Below are 17,292 nucleotides of genomic sequence, written 5' to 3'. Positions count from 1 at the left end.
AATGAAGCCTGCAGAAATCTTTGAAAAGCTGTCCCCCTTTCAGATAAGTGCAAAATCTATGATTTTGTGAAAGACCAGCAAGGGAACAGCTACAGAGTTGCCCTGTCAGTCCCCTTTCAATTGAATTAAATAGAAAATATTAAATATTAAATGTGCCTTACTGAATTTTCATGTGAGGGTAAATGTGTTCAGAATTTCAAATTCATATTTCATATATTCCATATATCTATTTTCTAGTGAGATATAGTAACTGCATTTTCTTCTCTTTGTGATAAAAAAAAAATGTGGAATGAATACTCCAAAACATTTGTCCATCTAAAAAAACAGATTGATGAAAATCTGAGAAATTGTTAACACTATGTTTCATTATATAAAGTGCTAACAGATTCTCTGGATAGAAAATTATTTAAAACAAAAATGAGTGTAACCACTGAAAATGTGTAATTTGTGTTTAAAATGGCAGGTACAGAGAATATGTAGGATGAGATGGAAGTGAATACAGTTTAGTGGCATAAACATTAAAACTATGAGACACATAGACACAGATGCTCAGCGTTACTGCTCTGGCTGTTTTAAATACTCTAATGCTCAAATAATAATCAGAGGCACTGAGCGCTGCAGAAGTATATAAAGTTTAATGGCATTAAATATTGTATCACCAATAGTCCATGAAATTCGTAATATAGTAATACGTGGATTTTTAATAAAAATAAAAAGTATTGTACAACCAAATATGTAAACACTGCAAATTACTTATATGTAGATAAATTGAGGACAATGTTTGTAGACTAGAGTACTATCTATTAATCTGGTATAAGCATTTTGAGCAACTTTGGAAGCTAAATTCATTTTAGAATGAAAGAAAAATAATTGGGGTCATACAACTATTTATGTTAAACATTTCTGACCCACAGCAGCCAGGTAGACTCATGAAATCAAATGTTGCTCTAGGTAAATGCATTGCTAAAGATAACATCTCCTACATCAAAGGGATTATACCCCATTTCTGCGCCAAAGGCAACAATACTTGTTAATCAAGGAGCTTGAAAGAATTGATATTACTATATCACTATTTAAAAACAAGTAAATAAATACAATTCTAAAGCAAGACATCTCTGCTGTGAATCTATACTATACATGTTATGTACATCATTTTATGTAGAGATGGGAAACTACACTCATCAGGTTTGACAAGACTACATGCTCACACAATAATGCATATTCCTTTTAAATACTTTTCTTTAATACAATTTGGCTTGCATGTTACCAAAATAAACTGGATCGCTAACTGCAATAAGCAACCAAAATAATGAAAGGAGCACTAAGCATTTATGTATTATTAATGTTCAAGAACATTGTAAAGGACAAATTTTTTAGCAACTTTGTGTACAGTGAGAGTCAGTTCTAGATGGGAAATATGCTAATTTTTCATTCTGTCATATTCAAATTCTCTTTTGAAATTACTGTAAATCTAGTATTTGGTAGAAATAGATGCCATGGCATAACCTTAGATGTATGAGACTATATAAATTCTATTTGTGCCAGTTTACCAAAATTTAGAAGCAAAATTTGTAAATTGGCCAACTCACCAAAGTAGGTGCACCATTGTAGAGCAATGCACAAGTCATCACGAAAGTACATTTAAAATGTAATGCCTTATTGTATCTAGTCAGGGCTGCCAAGAGGAATTCAGGGCCCCAGTACAACAAATTCATGGGGCCCCCCTTATAGTCGAGTATGCTAAAAAAAAATCGAGATGTGGTCATTCATCTGGGGGCGTGGCAAATGTGCCATTGGGGCGTGGCTAACACATCAAAATCACTAGGCTCTCAATTCAATGGACCGTCACATATATCCAAGCACTCCTGACTTTCAGGACATCTAGCACCACAGTGTAGTATACAAATAATGCAGTGTGTACACAAAGAGTTCAGTCTTGGCCTGCACCTTACATTGGGCACAACACTCACCAAAAATTGCCATTGTCCCTACTAGAATCACAACATTTCACATACTGTCCTGCTTTCTCCTACCTGTTCTTCTCACTTGCACCACCTGTGGCTGCAGGTTTCTTTAGTTGCGGCTTGTCTGAATCCTGGAGTGCTGGGGGCCCTATTTGGAAAAAAATGGCTACATTTAGATAATTCCAAACAACCCTGGCGTTAAATCAATACCACCCACGATTAATAATTAGGCCTTCCTCCAGCTCCAACATTACAATAATGTGCCCCATCATCATCCCCATGCCTTATGATCACACCCCCCTGTTTTCCTCCCTTTACTTACCTTTTCCTTTTCTTCTCTCTCCTATCTTGGTCTTCTCTGCTCCTCTGTGCTCCATTCCGACTGTCTGAATGCTGGGCGTGACATGATGATGTCACACCCAGCATTCAGACAGTCTGAATGGAGCAGAGAAGAGGGACGCCGGCGCTGCGATCATGTGAGTATGGAGTTTTTTTTTAACCACCCTGCTCCCCCCACCAACGACCGAGTCCCCCCAAAGCGCAAAAAAAAAATTTTGTTTTAAAAAAAAAAATCATTGGCGCGAGGGCCCGGCCCGGGCCCCCTGGCATGCCCAGGCTCGGGTAATTAGTACCCGCACCCCCCCCTCTCGGCGGCCCTGAATCTAGTTCATGGATCATGTATTTATTACCAATCAATGATACATTTTCACACATTTGTTGAATAACCGAATGTGCTTTTCAGTTAATAATTCTACCATTCACACAATACACTAGAACTCGGACAGGAAACTATTTCAATGGCAAATGTTGTCAATGTTCCAATGGATCATAATCAGGTGTAAGTACTATATTTCAATTAAGGTAAGCTTCTACCATTTTCTGTCAATAAATTAAAGTAATAAGTGGCTCTTTATCCTCTTTTTCACAAATTGGATTAAAATAGATTATTTTGATTGTTAGTTGATTTTCTCTTTCCCTGTGTAATTCCATGTATATCACCAATGACTTAAAGCTATTGTGAAAAACTGTATCTTAATACATGAGACCTCCTAGTGTGATGTACATTCATAAAGGACTAGTGGACAATAATCCTTTTGCTTAGACTGAAACAATGGACTATTCTGCAAGATAACAATACGTGCTGGCAGACCAGAGGGCTAGAAAAAGTATATGTTTTATAGTCTGCAGTTACCTCCTTTCCCCAAAGGCACATATATAAGAGCACCACCAGACCGGTCAAGACAGCAGAACCTGGGGGTAAATGTATGAAGCTCCGGGTTCTTCAACACCCGCGAGTTCGGCGTCTTCAGCGCTTAAATTTAAAGGGGCGCTGCCTTGTAAAGGGAAGTTTCCAAGGCAGCGCCGCTTTAAATTTAAGCGCTGAAGACGCCGAACTCGCGGGTGTTGAAGAACCCGGAGCTTTATACATTTACCCCCTGGCCTTTAAAAGGCCAAATGCAAGCACTACAAATGATTTAGTGGCTGTATGCGCCAAGTAGTAGGAGACCTCCTGCTCCATGTGTGGGTACAAAATAGGAATGAGAAACCAAGGGCAAAAAGGGTATGCTATAAGGGGTTACAAGAAAGACAAAGGACAAAATATTAATCGCAAACTATTAGCCCCAAAAAACAAAGTTGTGAACATAAACTTGAATTACAAAAGGTGTCAAGATAGCGGCCTGATACATTCAGAGAAGCAAAGAGGACCAAATTAAAAAACAAAGACAGGAGGTCCTTTTTAAATATTGAGACATATTTTTGGTGGAAGTTGGCCATGTGGTATATCTAGGTAAACATCACACTGAAAAATAAAGGGGAAACATATTTGACTGCTCTATGCTAATTTGCCAGTATCCGTAGGAAAAAAAACTAAGCACACAAAAATTGTCATTATTACTCGCAATATATTGCCAATGATGTACATATTATGAATTTATGGTCTGGATCCCAGTTCAAAGTACAGCATAAGCCAAGGGTTTTGAGCAAAAAAGCAACGTTACCAATAATTTAAAATATGGAATAGTACGTGTCACTATGTATCCTTGCACACCATTGCCTCTGTTGCAATCTAAGTAACATGCCTGATTGTCGGAAGGCAAAGGAGTCATGTGTGCTCCCTGGCCACGCAGCTACCAGGTCTCAAATGAGGAGAGAAAGATCATATATAGCCTGGACATTTATTAAGGGGAAATGCTTCCAATTCAACTAAATTAAAGCATTCCCATTCAACAGGGCCAGAGCTACATGTGTTCCATCTACTGCCACTATGATGTGCGGAAAGCCAGCTATGGTGACAAACTGCCATCTTGTTGGCACAAGGGACGCCTCATCACGTGGCAGATGGATGAAATGCTAGAGTCACGACTAGAAAGGAGCACGAAAATATAAATGCATTGGGAACACTTGGAGGAACTGTAAGGAGTAAAATCAACAACAAAGAACAAAAAAAGAAAAAAAAATCAATTAATAAATAGGCACATAACATTGAAAAAAAACAAAACCAATGTGGTGCATTATTAGGCTATAAAGGTATGAGTAAACATTAACTCGCCCCCCCAAAAAAAAATGTAGTGGTGGAAGAAAATAAATACCTAGCTAATGCAATGCAGCTCCCTTAATCTCAGAACAATCCACTTTGACAAAATAGCACCATAATGAGCAACCTCCAATAGGTCTTAATATAGTGGTGTTTAATGAGAGTGGTGTTGGCAGGTGTAGGGAGCAAAATTCATAATTCTATTAGATGACGCTCGGTGTGCATCTGTGTGTGTTTACAATTGACAGTGGGGATTTAAACTAGACCTCTATCAGGTGCAGACTTTACACCTGACTTGAACGTTGGTATATGGAACGCCCTCATTGTAAATTAAGTACAGCCACATGCCCTTCCCCGTTCCGTTCACTCCCTGTAATCGTAGACTGTAGTAAGTGTCCTTTGCATCTGCATACACAGCCTTCGTTGACGAACATATATCCCAGTTCTGCATACATACTGATGGATTTTGTGGACGATATGCCTAAAAAAGGCAGATACATGCCTTAATGAATTAGGCCCTTTGATGCTAAGGACTTTACACAATACTTAGTCCCACATCAAAGTTATTCCCATGTTGGCATAATATTTGTATCCCATTCTCTCACACAGACGGTTGCAGACGCCGGGATATTTCCATTTACATGGACAGATCACCCATGTATCTACATCATCTTTGACCTGATTAAACTGGCTCCTCTGCCACGTCGCTGGCGTCTTGATGACTCTCATGTTTTTATCGCCGATGTCTTATCATGAAATCAAAAACGCTATCACTGAATAGTTCAGACATAATCGCACTAGGTGTCCTGTGCGAAACCCATAAGGCTACTATTAGTGGCAGAGTGATAACTAAAGCCTCAGCTGCCAAGAAGCTTGCCTCTTAGGAGATTGTTTTCCTTGAGGTCCAGATAGTCCCTTTGCTGCCTCAGAACAAACAAACTCCCTCTCCAGATCTCCTTGCTTAGATGGATTCCCTTAAAGACCAGCTCAATGCAATCCTTGCTCATAGGGCAACTACCACTCTGAAAATACTACAGCAATAGTTCTACAATAGGGCTGATAAAGCCAAATCAATACTTGCTAATAAGCTATGGGAGAAAAGGGCTCTTGGTCTGATCTCTGAGATTAAAAAACCATATAGCGGACAGTCCCTTTATGACCCTTTGCAGGTTGCTCAAGAATTCCATGACTAATATAAAGATCTTTAAAACCTATTGCAGTCGTCTGCTGACTCTCTAGAGGATAAAATTAACTCTTTTCTGTCCTCTCTCCCACTACCACTTCTCTCTGACGTTGATTGTCACTTTCTGAATGCTGACATTAGTTGGAATTCACTGGTTAATTCCTTAATAGATTGTTAGCCTTCTACAAATCCCCTAGGGCAATGGTTTTGGCCAACTGATTGGCTTCCTCCCCTTTTCTTATCTCTAATGGCATGCGGCAAGGCTGACCCCTCTCACCCTTAATTTTTGCATTATTAATTGATCCTTTAGCTGACAATATATGCTTCAACCACACTGTCTGACCCATCCTCCTCATTACCTCAGTTCCTTTTAGACCTTGACACCTATAGTCATCTTTGCAGCTACAAAATAAATCCCCAGAAAATGGAAATACTAGACTTCTACTCTCAGATTCTATGAGAATACATCTAGCCCAACACTTCCCCTTCAAAACGCATCAAAAGAAAATTAAATACTTAGGCATCCATCCACATTACAAAACAATACAGCCAGCTCTTTCAAGCTAATTACCCCTCTCTGCTCTCCCAGGCAAAATCTGGTCTGGGGACCTGGAATCAGCTTTTCATCTCTTGGATAGGGCATATAAACTCTGGGAAAATGCCCTACCTAGATTTCTTTATCTCTTTCAAGCTTTACCGATTGAAATCCCCCTTATGTATTTAAGTTTTTGCAACATTATAATTTATATGGGGCAAGAAATGCCCCAGAGTTAAATTTTTGCATCCTCCAGAGATTGAAGAGCACAGGTTTTGGAGTCCCTAATTTCAAGCATTCCGCCTGGGTTGTTCTTCTCCTGTTACTCCCACATCTTAACCATCCGCCTTCGGCCTATTATCTCCTGGTCTTTGCACATACATTAGCGCTATGAGACCGAACAAATATGACATTTAAATTGGCTCCAACTCCTAGTCCAATTATCCCACTTTTGTTAATCCCAAATTCCTACCCAGTTGAAAGCGGGCGGGTGTTTGATATTGTTTTGGCTGGAGCTTAAGAACTTTGCGTCCTTCTTATTACATCTCAATGATCCCCTCTCCCCAGGTTCTTCCTCCCGCCACTTGGGATATACTGTCCCACACTGGCACACAAGGCTTCTAGCTATCCACAGGCTAGCAAGACCCACACCAGCAAGCAAATGATTAACTCTTCATACCTCCTAACTGTTACACAAATGCAAATGCAAATGCAAGAACACACAGATTGTTAATCAAATGTATCAACAAATCACACACTGGTATTCAAAGGTTTAACTTGGTGGATCAATATTCTTCTTAACAGGCTAATGGATTCGTTAGAGTAGCAAGGATGCCACATATTAAATTATAGATTTAATATACAAAAGTACAGGGCATTCAGAGATAAAGAAAAGTAATGAATAAACAATTAATAGGCTGACATACACAAGGAAAACAGTTTAAAATAAAAAGGGTTACATTCAGAGTATCACTTACATGAATTGCATACTCTGTGCCATGGGAAATTGGCAAGGAAGATAGACAGCTTATCAATGTGAATTGATTTCCCAAAAAGTCTGACAATTTGTTGTAACTGGTCTCTTTTTTTTAAAAAAAACTTCAACACGTGTCCTTGCCCCCAAGGGTTGTGTCTGTGATACTTTTTTCAATCACCATTTGCATGTTGTCTGATTTACTACTAAATTCTACTATGTGACCTAACTTTTCTGTGGAGCGTCACACAGACCCAATTTTATAATTAATAAATCCCTTATATTTGTCCATCTTCTGATACCAAACATGATGAAATTTTGACAATGAGACATACCTTTTCCAAGGATATGTGATTGTAGCTGTTTCCGGATACCACCCGTAGTTTGTCATTCACAACCCTGGTGTGATTTCTGCTCCTCAGTATGGAGTGCCACCCGGATTTCATAAAATATGAACAATGAAGACATTTTCCTTTGAAGCTCATATTTCTATATACCTGTACAGGCCTTCAAAATGCTGCCTTGGGCTGCAAGGATGTCCAGCTGTGACCGACCCCACAAAGTCTATTCAGGAGTCCAAAAACTAGCTTGTGTCAGGATATATCTCACAGCAAGAGCCCTTTGAAGCTGCTACAGGTGACATGGTTATCTTTTCACACTGGAAGGTGCAAATACACATACAACAGACTTTTTGTCTTCACATTTTACACTTTAGTAGCTGAACTTATCAATGGATTAATTTGATATAACATATTTACACTGCAGTTAATGTTTATCCCTTATAAATAACTGTAAGTTCTCTATGTTCACGACAAACATTTTTAAGGATAATAGTCATCATTTCTCTATATTGTCGTTTATTTCTACTTTTCTTCTCTTATCTATTTGCTTTATAACAAGATCTCCACTTTTTAGGGCCATATGGGCAACACCTGTTTAGATAGATTTTATGTAGATAGATTTTAGATAGATTTTAGTAAGATTGTATTTATCATAAGTTTTGCTCAATTAAACCAAATTTATCAAGTTGCTTGAGATAAATATATATAATATGTTGTAATACCCCTTAAGCTAAGCACCATTTAATTGACTTTGCCCTGTGGTTGAGAAGGTTAGAGATTAGTTACCCCCAGACAGGATTGAGAGCTAGTGGTGGGATGCGAGGATTAAAACTATCCTCTCCAATCTGGGACATTTAGAAGCTGAAAAGCCTTATTAGAACTAAGTTTTGGGGAGTCCATTTGAGTATGACTGAAGTTCGAGTCAAGTGCAAGCCAATCAAGCCCTGAGTTAAATAATAGAGCCTTGTACCTGTAAGCTGTGTTTTACACCCATCTCTCGTAAGAGGAAACTTAAGAGATGAAAAGATCTGGGGGTAAATATATCAAGCTCCAATTTTTTAAGCGCTGTAGAATGGCGACAAGTGGCGGTTTGTTTTTTACTCTGATCTTCAAAATCGCTGGTCATCTCTAGGAATTTGCTGGGAATTAAAACACGCTCATGTCTAGCCAACTCTTCCGTGTTTAAGTGAATATTGCCATATATAATACACTGCTTCCTAGATCCGAGATTAGCACATCACCGTTATACTGCAGGGCTATACAGCTGCAGGTCCTATTGATTGTCAAAAGTTTAAAAATAGATTACATTTTGGAAAAAAAATGCGTAGGGGTCCTACAGTCCAAGCATTATTAACCCTAGTGCTGCCAGCCTCCTGCTGGTTGCGCAAACATCGAGGAAATTTGCGTTTGGTCCCCCCGATTTTCACGTAACCAGCACTAGGCAAACCAGCCGGGGTGGTTGGCACTATAGCAGGGGGACACGTAGCAGGGGTCCCCTTGCCATAATGACAAACCAACCCCAGACTGTTCAGCGCTGGGCTGGATTTTTTAGGGAGTGGGGTCCGCAAAAAAAAATGAACAGGCCCTCCCTCTAGGAATAACCAGCCCAGTGCTGAAAGCACTAGAGCTCTTCATACACCCCTGGGTGGTGGGTATATGGTAATAATGGCAATGAAATTGTTAAATAAAACAAATGGACGCAATTTTTGTTTGTGGATCTACAAGTCCCAGTCAGGCCGGGCTGCCCTAAACAGTCTGGGCATGCTGATGCTTGTAGAACTACAAGTACCAGCAGAATTACAAGCTCTATTTATAGTCTAAGGGTTTCCCATAACAGCATGGGAAAACCCCTTAGACTATAAATAGAGCTTTTGGCTCTGTTACACTCATTAGCGTCGCATTGCTTGTACACCTACAACCATAGTTCCCGTCGTGTGTTTACTGGGTTTATTATTTTTTTCAAGCATGTTACAGTTTGGATATACAAAATGGGGGTTCCCCTGACCCGAAGAAAGTAGACTTCAATCAAGATGGATTTACAAATGGGGTTCCTCCTGACCCGAAAATCCGAAGATTTTTTACAAGCATGGACATTTGGAATTAGAAATATGGGGGTCTATGTGACCCAAAGATCAGAAGATTTTATTCAAGCATGGACATTTGGAATTAGAAATATGAGGGTATATGTATGGCATTTTTTAAAAAAAATAATTATATTTTTAAACTTTTGACAGCTGCATAACCCTGCAGTCTAACAGGGATGTGTTTGTCAATCTCTCATCTAGAAAGCAGCATGTTGTATCTGGCGATTTTTATTTGAAACTCTGTTGGGGTAGCGCAATCAGAGCTTCATACATTTGGAGACTTGTATAGCTCGAGTATGGAAAAATCGGGACAGCAATTTGCTGCAAGTTTGAAGCCAGCAATTTTTATTTATTTATTTTTAAAAACTCTTCTCCGGCGATTTTACATCAAATCTCAGGTTAATACATTGGCGAGTTTCAACTCTCCGGAGTAAATCGCGGGATTTTCAAAATCATAGCTTGATACATTTACCCCCCTGATGTTTAGAGATCAGGGGAGTTGCCGAGCAAGAGAGTGTAGTTGTCAAAAGACAGAGTCAAAGTCCCCAGGGCGAGTGAGCATCAGGCTTGTGCTGGACTTGTGGACATTGTCAAATATTTAGTACAACTACTAAGCTTGACTGAAAAGGTTTTTCAAACAATGGTCTGGCATCCATTTATTATAGCATATGTAATGTTACACCTGTTATATTCTACAGCCAACCTAGTTTCTAAAGTGACATGTACAAAGGTCCTTTCTACACTTTCACCCACAGGGCCTAGGGAAACAATAGAGACTGAGCTAGCTTTGGGAACTTTAAGTCATTCCACCCCACGTCCACTCTCCCTCCTCCCCCCTGGGGGTCTCCCTGTCTTCCGCGCCCTCCTTCTTGGGCCCCGTCGTTTGCGGATCCTCCCTCCCCCTTCCCCCCCCTCTCTAGCTGTGCATTGAGCGTACTGAGTTGCTGTGTTTACTGTACTGTGCTGTCTCCCATTGTATTGTGATTTTGTTTGTCTCTGTACGGCGCTGCGGATGCCTTGTGGCGCCTTATAAATAAATATTAATAATAATAATAATAATAAAATTCATTCCCATACGGTCTATTTTTTTTTAGATTATTGTCATCCTTTATTTTATATATTGCTGTTCAGTCAACTACGCTGAGAATGAATTGTGATGAGGGTTAATACATAATTGTGTGCAATAGCAATATAGTGATCCTTATTAAGAGCACGCAAAAATGTCATATACTGTATAAATTACTACTATATATATAAATTATACATTTACTACGTTTAATTGAACTAATACATTTATTATGATAATGACTGTGCTGTAATAAACAAAAAATAAGCAAGTTAAAAGCAAGAAAGGAGTAGTGTGCTGTTATCTCACTTCACAGATAATTTCCTTTATCTGTTATTGTGTTTTCATATTCTCTCACTAAATAAAGCTTAAAAGAAAATATGCTGAAAAGAAGCACACAAAAATAAAATTATATAATACGATAGCAGAGCTACAACCAAAACAAAGCATTGCATATTCATCAATTAAGCTACATATATCACCTATATTTGCTACTAAATGGAGGAATAATGTCTTTTACTCTTATAAATAATTGAAACTTTGGAGAAAACCAGTTAAATGAGAAATGACTTTAATTTTCTTTTGTATGCTCCAAAATACACATCCCTCACCTTGGGATTAGTACCTATTTTAAAATTGCTGATTTGGGCTGCTAAAATTTGTGGATTCTGGTGAGATTCCATACACAGGCATATAATTAAAGCCAGATGAGTGCATCTTCTAGTTTATTGCTTTAATTTTATTTCACAAAAGTTGGCAAGATATCTATATGGCTCTATTATAGTGAACTATAAAACATTCACACATTTTGTGGAAGCCAGCATAAAAGCAGGATTATAATGTACACGTGATTCATATGCTATAAAACAACACTGTGTAGATATGCAATTGTTCCTTTCAAACCAAGCAGTGACTGGCATTACTTAGCTTAGATACTTCACATAAAGGCAACAGAGTATTGCAAGGACTTTGAATAAGTCATTAATTCAATCCACCTAACAGGCATAAAAATACAATTGCTAATTTAGTTAAAAATGTTCTTTAAAAGTTAGAAAGTAAAATGCTAAATGTTTAAACCAAAACTTATATATGTCTATTTCTAAAGAACAAATATAATTTAAATGGTTATATTTATGTTTATAAATTATTATGTAATTCTCAGAGCTCAGATCTGCTCAATGATTTTAATGGCACAGAGCTCAGTAGAGGTTAAAGCTGAGTAGAGTTGCTGTGGGATCGGGTTTAGTGGATCGGGCTGATAGATTGTACTGGCTGAGATGCTTGGAGATTTACAGGTAGCATCAACAGAGTGGCACCCGTATAATTAACAAGTACCCTTTTTTTCTCATGTATATCTGCAACATACAAAAAGTAATGCTCATTTTAATTACTGGTAGAATACATTTAATAAATTACTGTCAGAATATAAGAATGTATTAAGTTGTACGGGATGTGGGGATGTTGAGACATGGAGCTCTGAAATATGAGCCTGAGGAAATGTTGTTGGTAGTTTTTGTATGGGATGAGATAAGCACTTGTGGTACCCCAAGGGATATTGAGGACTACAGGTGTTGTTAGGTGGATATGTGGATTACCTTGCAGTATGTCATTGAAGCTTGTACATCTTGGCTCTGCTTGACTCCACTCTCTGTAGCAACACACCCCACGGCAGAGAGGCAAGGGCACCACAAACACACAGTCAAATAAGGAGAAGCCACAAGGCACTGAGAGGATTGGAAAACCTAATTACCAATCTTATTAGATTTGCTATGAGATGGAGCCAGCAATTTTTGCAGAACTGCAAGCTAAATGACTGTGGTCAGCAGAACTCATTGTGCTTAAATAACCAAAACAATAATTTATTATCAAATGGTAACTTGTTCCACTTACTTGCTACCCCTGCTTGAAACTGGATTGAAATTTCACTACTTAAACAATAATTATACACCCCTAATAACTTAAGCTAGGTACTATCACCTACCAAAGTCCCCTTAAATAAATAATCACACTTTTCCAAATAATTTAAGCTAAAGCTTCATCAAGTTAGTATTTGCACATATTCCACTAAATTAAATTAGCAGTTACCACCGCACATACTGATAGTTTATTGCACTTTCTCATAAGAATAAATAATTGTCTAAATTGAAGAACCTACATAAATGTATTATTTTCTACGATGACTGAAGAGCTAAAATTCTAGCAAGGTTACAATACTTTAACGACACATTTGATAAGACTGTAACCATACATTAGCAATACTTTGGTTATGAGTTACTCTGCATACATATACTCTGTGTCACGGGCACTAGGAGTCTTTACCCAGGTATCACCAGATGATGGACTTACCAGAGCAGTATAGGTGGTAATATGATACTCTGGTAGCGGGGTGATCACGGAACAGGAGACAGCAGATGGTAAGAGAATGCTCGTGGAAAGTCTATGACTAGCAGCACTGGTAATATGTAGATAATTGACACGAGGAACTGGATGGACAAGGAAACATGAGGGTAGTCAGTGGTCTGCGGAAAGCAAGTTGTACCACTGCTATAGTGAGGAGGAATGTCCAGAAATAACGAGGAGGTGATGAGAGTCAGCTGTCTGCGTATAGCAACTGGTACCGTTGTCTAGGTGAGGGAATGGAATCCAGGTGAAGGTATCCGGGAAGTCAGTGGTCTGCGTTAGCAAGTTGTACCACTGCTATGTGAAAGGATACTGGAAACGGGTGACTCAGGAAACAGGGAACAGTGGTCTGCCTCTAGCAAGTTGTACCACTGAATATATATATGTGAGGAAGAGCACGGGGAGATAAATGCAATGCAGAGTATACACGGGCACACTGAACTTGATCCCACGATGATATGCACAAATAGTAATAACTGAACAGCACTGCACAATAATACAAAGTCACAAGAGCTATCCAGGCAAAAAGGTAACACAGTCAAATGATGGTAATAGTCTCAGCGGATAGGCAACTCCAGAGGAGAACAACTCAGTCCAGCAAGATATGCAATACACCAGCACAGTCAATGAGAAGTATGCATACCGTGGTTCAGGAGAGCAGGCTGTCAGACAGAAGTGCAGGGATACCTGAACGGCTGGAGGCCGGCAGGATACGAAGTCCCAGGAGGGTAGAAGCGGTAATCAAGCAGGTGCAGCGCACAGGTAGGTAGACCAGCAAAGATGGAAACAATACTCAGGAAGCAGTAGTATATCGAACTGGACACCTGGAGAACGCTGAAGAGTAGAGATGGTCTAGACGAGATGGAAGCAGCGGAGCGTTGATCCAATGCAGACAGGCGAGTTGACCCAAGCGGAGACACTGTAGAAGCACGGAGAGCGGATCAGCTGACTGCAGACACGAGGAGTACTGGAGGGTTGCGATGAGCAGGGTACTGCAGATACACGGAGGCAGCGGATAGGAATCAGCTGGAGCAGTCACGATGAAACATGGGAGAGTTAAGGTGAGCAGGATACTGTAGATACACGGAGACAGCGGATAGGAATCAGCTGGTGCAGTCACGATGAAACACGGGAGAGTTGAGGTGAACAGGATACTGTAGATACACGGAGGCAGCGGATAGGAATCAGCTGGTGCAGTCACGATGAAACACAGGAGAGTTGAAGTGGACTGGAAACTGTAGTAGCACAGAGGCAGCGGATAGGAATCAGCTGGCACAGTCACGATGAAACACAGGAGAGTTGAAGTGGACTGGAAACTGTAGTAGCACAGAGGCAGCGGATAGGAATCAGCTGGCACAGCCACGATGAAACACAGGAGAGTGGAAGTGGTCAGGAAACCACAAACGAACAACAGGAATCAGCAGGAGCTGAACACACGAGGAAACACAGGAACACCTTCAGAGGCTCATGGGGAATGAGACTCCAAGATCAGGCAACGAGGTATTGACCTCAGGTGCTTTAAATAGGGAGTGTTGCCTGATCAGCCAATTAACTAAAAGGAACATGAACTGAAGGTTGAAAAGGGCTGCACATGCGCAGACCCTCAGGATGGTGGACGGCCACGGTTCCTAAACACACGAGAAGTAGCACTCACAGTCCGGTGAGTGACACTCTGCTTGTAATGGCTGAATAGAATTATTAACAATTATGTATACTTGAGTTGGTGCACTTGATGATTATGTGGTGCAGGCCTGGTTCTTAGCAACTTTAGCTATGGCTCTTTATAGTGGAAGGTTCTCCCTTGTAGTGATAAAACTCACAAGTCTTGCAGTCTTACAACATGTTTAAGCTATTGTGGTGTCCAGGTTACTTTTTTATGTTTTTTTTAATAATAAAGGACTTGATGTTGCAGTAGCAATATGTAGTGATAAATATAGTTTGCTCACTTCCCCGAGCTCTTCCACTCTGTTAGGTTTCGAGTTACCTCATTACTTTCACTTCTATACCTCATTCACACTGCACCTTCCTTCTCCTTCAACTGCAAACTTTTTATTTATAAATTTTGGCAGACAATAAACAAATATACAGCAGTATCCCAAGAGGGTAGAATCAAGTTACATTGTGAATTGGAAACCAAGGTATAACAAACAAGTCCACTTGGGGCAGTTACAAAACATAAGAAAAAGATGTTGGGGATTGTGGTGTTGTATACAGTAGTGAAAGTAGGGGTAAGATGGGAAAAAGGAGGGGTAGAGGGGGGTGAGACCAGGTCTGGGGTCTCCAGTGGCCAGAGGGCAGACCAAGAGAAGCCCTATCCGGCTGTCACCCTAGACAGAACTGTTCACAGGAACAGGGCTGAAATAATCTGAATTTGGTCAGATGATGGTGAGGGACCATTGTATATGAACTAGTCAACCTAAATTTGGGAGAATTTATGGGTTTTCTTATTGAGGTATGCTGAAATTTTCTCCATGGATGCTAAATGCCAGATTTTATTGAGAAGTTGCTGTCTGGAAGGAGGGTTTGGATTTTTCCAGTGTTTCGCGACCAGGCGCCTGGCTGCGTTGAGCATCTGAACAGACAGTTTTTCTGCTAATGAATGCCACAAAATCTTCCCAGAAAGAGGCTATTCGAGGGCAAGACCACCAGATGTGGACGAAGGACCCCTGTTCCCCACAGCCTCTCCAACATAAGTCGGAAGTGGACCCGTAAATTTTCTTCAGAAAATACAGGTACCGGGAATTGACGTCAATTAAGATGACCACAATGATAATGGCGGTTTTAAGGGGGCAATGTCAGGACCTGCTCAGTCTATAATCTATTCTAAGGGTTAGGTTTAGGTTTAATAGAACATGATGTTCTGCAATTTGCAGTGTATTTAGTCCCAAATGAAGGTTTTAAAGATGATTGTCTCCAATCCACATGTGTTAGTTCATTCTGAGAATACCACATAACAAAATAACTAATTGTAAGGCGCCGTTCCCGCACGTCTGCTGAGTGCCAGGGAAGGATACCTTCTTCTCTCGCCGCTCCATAGCATCCCATTGCCTAGCAATGGGGCGTACATTTTTTTCCCTGTCAGCGCTCGGTGGGCACATGCGCAGTGGCACGTGTTTCCATTGCTAGGCAACGGTAAGCTGTTGTTCGGCGGTCAGCTGTTCTGCCACCCAATTCACTGCCACCAGGGCCTGATCAACCACTAGGCTGATCAGGCTGCAGCCTGGGGCGCTGAGTCCTGGAGGGCGCAGCGCGGAACACTGACAAGCTGTTTTTTTTGGGGGGGTTTTTTTTTCTTCAAGTGCCGGTGATCGGCTTCTTTCTCCTCTAATGGGGCCGCCCCTGGTCTCAAAGGGGCGGTCCCGGATGTTCCTGTGCCCAATCACGCAGCTAACAGCATCCAACACTGTTAGCTGCCCTATCAGTTTATTGCTTAATGTGGTCACGTGAGATCTCACATCTCATGTGACCACACTAATTACACAGAGCGCGCCCACAGCTAACAGCGTCGGATGCTGTTAGCTGCGTGTGAAGAAGACAGAAGCGCCAGCGTCTGGTTAGAGGAGAACAGAAGACAGCAAGGTAAGTGCTTGTTAAATATCAGGGGGGTGACACATCGGATGTGGAGGGGGGGGAGATGACTGGGGGGGGATCTTATAAATTGGATATGGGGGGATTAATGATCTGCTAGTATGGATTGGATAGGGGGGATTAATGGAGTGAAAATGGGGAGGTAATGAACTGGCTGGAGGGGGAGTTTATGAATTGGATGGGGTGGATTAATGAAATAGCTAGAGGGGGGGATTAATGAAGTGAAAATGGAGATTAATGAACTGGCTAGAGGGGGGGATTAATGAAGTGAAAATGGGGATTAATGAACTGGCTAGAGGGGGGGATTAATGAAGTAAAAATGGGGATTAATGAACTGGCTAGAGGGGGGGGTTTATGAATTGGATAGAGGGGGCATATGAATTGGATGGGGGGTGTTAATGAACTGGCTAGAGGGGGGGTTAATGAATTGGATAGGGGAGATTATTGAAAAAGCAATGGGGAGGTAATGAACTGGCTACGGGTGGGGGGGTTATTGAATTGGATAGGTGGGGTCATAAACTGTCTGGTGCGGGTTGATAAAAATGACAGGGGGGATGAATTGGTGGGGAGGTGATGAAATAGCTTGTAGGGGGCAGGATTTCTGTATTGTGTGGTGGTGGTG

The 17,292-nt window shown here is 40.6% G+C and overlaps 1 long non-coding RNA gene across 1 annotated transcript in view; it reads right to left on the bottom strand.

Moving 5' to 3' along the window:
- Positions 1–250: 250 nt before the first annotated feature.
- Positions 251–17,292, bottom strand: part of LOC142107823 (uncharacterized) — a 53,918-nt gene continuing 36,876 nt past the window's right edge. The window contains exons 2-3 of the long non-coding RNA XR_012680016.1: positions 1,590–1,740; positions 251–315 (exon numbers count right to left, since the gene is read on the bottom strand). This is a non-coding gene — a long non-coding RNA (uncharacterized LOC142107823). The remainder of the gene's footprint in view (positions 316–1,589; positions 1,741–17,292) is intronic.

The sequence above is a fragment of the Mixophyes fleayi genome, chromosome 1 (genome assembly GCF_038048845.1).
Source record: "Mixophyes fleayi isolate aMixFle1 chromosome 1, aMixFle1.hap1, whole genome shotgun sequence".
Classification (NCBI taxonomy): Eukaryota; Metazoa; Chordata; class Amphibia; order Anura; family Limnodynastidae; genus Mixophyes; species Mixophyes fleayi.
Note: the sequence above shows the minus strand (reverse complement) of the source record. Positions and strands in the feature narration are given on the sequence as shown.